The sequence below is a fragment of the Thermobia domestica genome, chromosome 4 (assembly GCF_964235325.1).
Source record: "Thermobia domestica chromosome 4, izTheDome1.hap1.1, whole genome shotgun sequence".
NCBI classification, from domain to species: Eukaryota; Metazoa; Arthropoda; class Insecta; order Zygentoma; family Lepismatidae; genus Thermobia; species Thermobia domestica.
The window spans coordinates 17510567-17516566 of NC_137457.1; positions in this window are offsets into that span (position 1 = coordinate 17510567).

Sequence of the window (6000 nt, forward strand, 5' to 3'; positions counted from 1 at the left end):
TTTGATTTTTCGTACAAGCAGATCGGAGTCATGGATGTTTTCACTGCTGCGCATATGCTTCAATAATTGATAAGATGATGTAAAAATGTATTGTAGTATGGTTTTCGGAGCTATTACAATACTTTTAACCAGGGTGTAAAAAAAATCATAATTTGTTTTTTAAAAAAATCATTTTTGTTGATTTTTTTTATCTAAATCGATTTTTTTTATGTAAATCAAATCTTTCTCCTCGTACAATACAAGTCACAAACTGAAGAAAAAGCATTAGGAATTAATATTAAATGCTAATTAAGACATTTAAGTGAAAGTATTGGGGTTGAATTTTGAAAATCAAGGGCACCCATTAGGATAGGGTAGGGGTCAAGAGGAAGGTACCCAGCAAAATTTAAAGAAAAATGATTGAAATGCATAAACCCATCAAATGAACTTTGTGGTGGACAAGTAGTAGTTTTTAAATTTGCATCTGTACAGTACGTAAGTGTAAAAATGTTTTACCAAAAATATAATGCATTTACCATCATTGTGACAATGAGTCATACCGTAAGCTTCAGCAGCGAGACTATATAAGACGTGGACCTGATGATTAACGTAGAATCCGAGCCACATGAGACCCCTCCCGAAATCGAACCCGAGTCTCCTACGACAAAGGTACGTACGCTAACAGCTTAGCCACGAGTGCTCTCTCAGAATGAAAGGTGGGTCGCGATGCTTGACCTACGCGTCAAGTCTACTAAAGATAGCTGAAGAAAGTGGAGGGTCGAAGAACATTGCCGACATTGCCGACTGCAGAGCAAATTGATACCACCTTTTGGCCCATTCCTTGTTCTGTACACATCAGAAGGTTAATGGCGCGGTAGAGAAAATATATTAATCATACAAAATTATATCAAAATGAAAATATCTTCCAGTTTATAACGTCCCGAGAGAAGGTATTAACAGGATATGTTGTCCACTACAAATTTACTGTATATAAACTCTAGTTGAGCATCCTACCGCAGAGGCTCATTGCCCGCCTCGTGAAAGTTCTTTCGACCCTTTCCTCACTCCTCATTCATTAGTAATTACGGATGTATAAGAAGAAGAGATGAAACGGGGAAAAAATCAATAATGCCAGTTCAAAAATCTTTTTCTCATGAAGTAACATCATTTTACACCAAAACAATCAAGTCCTTATGAAAAATATCCTCGATAATTTCTTATATGAAAAATATTTACGGGTGGGTGGGTGTCAGTAACTTTATCGTAACTTGTTCCGTATTATATTAATATTAAGGTAATAATACAATATTTAATGTAAGGTTCATACGAAGATGTATGGAACAAATAAGAAACTTCTGTCAATGTCAATGTCAAGTGTGCTAAACCCACTTATTTTCTTTCTAAGTTATGTCGCGGAAGCCAGCTTTGAAGTTTACGTAACAAAATCTGCTTTTCCCTTATCAGTAATTTGTGTACTACCCATTTCATCCAGGAGTGCCGTTGTTTATTTGAGGGCGCTGATGTGGTCAACATTGAGTCATGCGCCGCCTGTCTCTGTATTGGCGAGTGTTGCTAATGCACAATATCGAAAACAAACTGAACAAAGCGTCACGTTCCAACGAAGCTTATTGATGAAATAATGAAAGAGAATCCAAATTTTACTATTGGGAAAACTGTAAGATTTTTTCATAAATGCAATAATACACCAACAAACACGTGCCTGTGTATTTATTATAAACTACCAGATACACCTGTCTATGAAATTAATTTGTATAAATTTCTTAGTAAAATTCATACTACTGTCTATAATATTTTATCAACAGCTATAACTTTAAACAACAAGAACGTACGGGGAATTTATTTTACATTTACGTTCAAACAATTTTCTTGTATGAATATAATGGCATTTAATGAAGCTAGAAAAGCAATCAAACATTCTAGTATGGTTAAAAGTTAATTTCATTTAATATTGCTTCCAATTCAGGGTCGAATCGCATTCGTTTTTCATTAGGTGATGCAACTTGACTATAACTATCGACTTCTTGATCAAATATAGTCTTTGAAGAGTTAGATGAGTGTTGCAGTAATGATAATAATCCAAATAATAATCCAAATAATAATTGATTTAGCAAGTCTGTCAAAATATCAATCTAGATAAATTTCAACAATCGATATTAATTAAAATTTATACTAAAACGGAATAAAGGTATACATAAAGTAACTTTTTCATTACTATTTTCTATTACTATATAATCTCAATGGGCGGAGTATAGTAATCATCATCCTCTTACCGGAAATTCACATAGATAAGTGCGTTAAAGAGCTCATCATCCCGGACGTGAACTTGAACTACCAGGAAAATATCCTCTACAAGGAGGTGGTTCCTTTTATGATGCACTATGGCACAAGTAGGTCTACTTCGACGATAAATAGAGACCGTCTACTTCTACGATATTTGCCTTCTTGCAACCTGGAAATGTTAGGCTATGATAATTAATTTAAAGAAAATTAATTCCATTATATACTATTTATCTGAGTAACTCGCCGATGTTTCATTGTTTGTGATCATATTTTTCCCATACAGTGTTATGAGTTCCGGATAGGTTATGTAAACAAACCGTGCACTGTAAAAAATTTCGCCTTAAATTTACTGACCGATTACCGTCAACTCTCGCTGCCATCCGATTACCCTCAATTTTACGGACCACCGTTTTTTTCATAAAAACGGCAGACTGTATATTTAGAAGCAAAATAATATTGACCGTATTTAGAAACAAATTTGGTACCGTATATTCTACGGTAATTTACCGTAATATTTAGGGTTAATTTTTTTTTTAAAAAAAAAAAGCACAGGTGTGTTATTACCGTACAAGATTTACGGTAATAATACACCTGTACCCTCTTGCTAGATCCAGTAAGAATTCTTGCTGGTCAATATATATTGACCCACTTTTCATCGAATTGCTGGAAACTGTATCAGTACACACACTGGCTAGCAATAATTTTTGCTAGATGGATGCAACTAGAGTGCACACTGGTCCACTGCTGTTAAAGACTACTTAACTAAAGAAAACAAAAGTGAACGAAAGAAGCGTTGCACCTACGACGTGCATAATATTCATAAGAATAAAAGTTGAAATTAATTCTTAGTTTATAATATCGAACCCTTGTTCTGATATCATCTTGAACATACATTGCTTTTTCTTTTCAAAATTACTAATTTTGTCATGTATTGAACAAAACACCAGAAGAGGATTCGATATTACATACAAAAAAAAAATCTTGAATTTTATAGCTGAGTTTTCGCATGCTTTGAAGATGTAGTTGGAATAAACAACCTTACCCTTTTAAGATATTCATAAATCGATATTCTGTTACAGTGTTAAGATTAGCTTTATTGCATGTATTTTCGCTATGAGTACCAGTAGACTAATAGGCCTCAAATATTCTAATCTGCGATTCATTCGATTAGTCGCATTATTACGGTTTCAGATAACCAAGCAGGCACTCGACAACATAGCTTAGAATGACCAGAAGTACGACTAAACATAATTAAAACCATATGACTTCTCACAACACTGCCTACAGTATCCAGTATCCGCTATCTCAAATTAATAAATACGTGTTTGCATAATTATGTAACAGTGGCATCAATGCTAAAAAAAAGTCACCAAAACTTCCAGAGTATCGAACTTTTGCCTATTTAGACTATTAAACGCTCAAATGTATCAACAAGACACCAGAACAGATTATAGGTACTCAGAACAAAATTAAAGATAACATTTACAGAAATATTTTTCAAATCTAACAATTTATTTATCCAGTAAAAATAATGACAGCATGGGCGCCCGATGAAAATTTTCTAGGGGACTCAACTCCCTGGTTACTATATACCCTGATATTTTTTATTTGTATTAAGAAATTTAATACGTTTTCACTAGCTATCGGAGCGACCCCCCCTGCCCCTCCTTCGGACACACATGAATGACAGTATACTTTTGTTTCTGTAACATGAAAAATTCCAGTTGATACAACACAATTTATGTAATGCTGTTACGGTAAACTACGAAGCACTTTTCCTATTTTTTTTTTTTTTTTAAGTATTTCAACATTGTGATTTTAATTCTAGCTTCACAAACCACTCGTAGTTGGCTACATTATCATAAGACTTTATACATCCAGCAGCTTCTTGGTTTCGAATCGTTGCACTTTGGTGCGATCTGCTTGCCACGATAGCCAACTAAAGTTTTTTTTTTGTCACCGAACAAAGTTCAATATTTTTTACGGTAGGAGGCACTTATTTTCACGGTTATTGGTTACAGTGTGACTCACCAGAAAAATGGTCAAGTCGACAGACAACTATTGGAAGTTTAATAATAAGCACTACTTCCTCAGAAATATTCTGTTTTCAGAAATATTCTGTTAGTATTAATCTCCCGCGATTAATTTCATCTATACTGATGCGATTGTAGGTAGTATGTTTCCTTCTAGATGCAGCTGAAACATGGCGGAGCAGCAAAGATTACAGCAGAAAATATAGAAACGGAAGGAAGGGTTACCACTACCACCTATGATGGAGAATTGAAATATTAGAATCGTATCCTGTACACTACTGCAAATCCCGGGAGTCCCCAATATGAAGCCGAGGAAGAAAGTAGGAATTATGGACATCATTTAGGTGGGGGACATGATGGGGGCAATTGCCCTCCATCAAGAGTTTGAGAAATATATATACTTTAATGGATTGTTTACTAATATACTAGTAATAAACGTAAAAGTATTTATGTCGGTGGTGACGCTGTGGCTCAGTGGTAGAGCGTTCACCTCCGGCCAGGCGAACTTAGGTAATCAGACGTTATTGCAGGATAGAAATAATAAATAAATAAGTAAGAAGATTATAATATTTGAATCATATTAGGATGTAAACCATGATAGGATTTTTATTACGCTAGGGTAAAATATACATCTAGGACCTATTTATAATTACGTTTTACAATAATCATGAATCTCACTTTGCAGTGGAGAGAGATCAACTGTCTTAAATATGGAGGAAAAAATTTGGCGGATCAAGGGAGGTAAGCGGTTTGCGGGAGTTCTGCGTCTAGTCATTATAGAACTAACAAATTACAGGAAACAACAAAGCTAATTGCTAGATTTCTTGTAAAGAACGCTGAATAAACAAAATGCCGATTGCTGAGAACAGTTTTTGTTTTTGGTATTTTCAGTATATTGCTTATCTTTGTTCATGTGATATTGGAATTGCAATTAAATACATTTGCTCAGCACAGATTTAATCAGATGTCATAAATGGAAGTAATTGTTATTTTACTATCTTTTGGTTTAAGAGACCATTGCTTACTTTCAGCCATTCAATGCGAGTTCTTGTATCACTATTTCACTGTTTCTGCCACCTAGTGTCCAATTTTTTGGTTTTGTCATAATATATGAATGGTTGTTTTGACAGTCACAAAACAGGCCATTTTAATATGGTTCCCGCACCTAGTGATTTATAAAGTAGGCTCTGATCCGGACATCTCAAAAAATACGCTGGAAATTGATGGAAATATCCTGGGAATTGTTCTAGTTAATATACTTATAGTTCCAAAGCATCCAGTTTGGGGAAAAGCTGCCATTTTGGAAAACTGACGTCATCTTGAATACTGTATTAGTGTTTTAGGGTGTAGCTTTGAAAGTAGCGGTCCGACAAAGCTATTTCTCGGACCAAGATAGTATTCTTAGGCCAGATTACATAAAGATTAACTCCAAATAAAACCCATTATTTAGTGATTCTTGGCTACTTTAATTGAATTATATGCTATGATAATGGGGTAAAATACAAGATTAAAAGTTTTAGTAAACATCTTTATAATAGAATATTTTCTAATTAGAAGTAAATATCTAGTTTGGAAATACTGACCGAAACGGTGTCTACTGAATCCAAACCCATTCTGTTGGAGGTAAATGCACACGAGAGGTTAGATACAGTGTGTGCACTCAAACAATAGGTATAGTCTATAAATA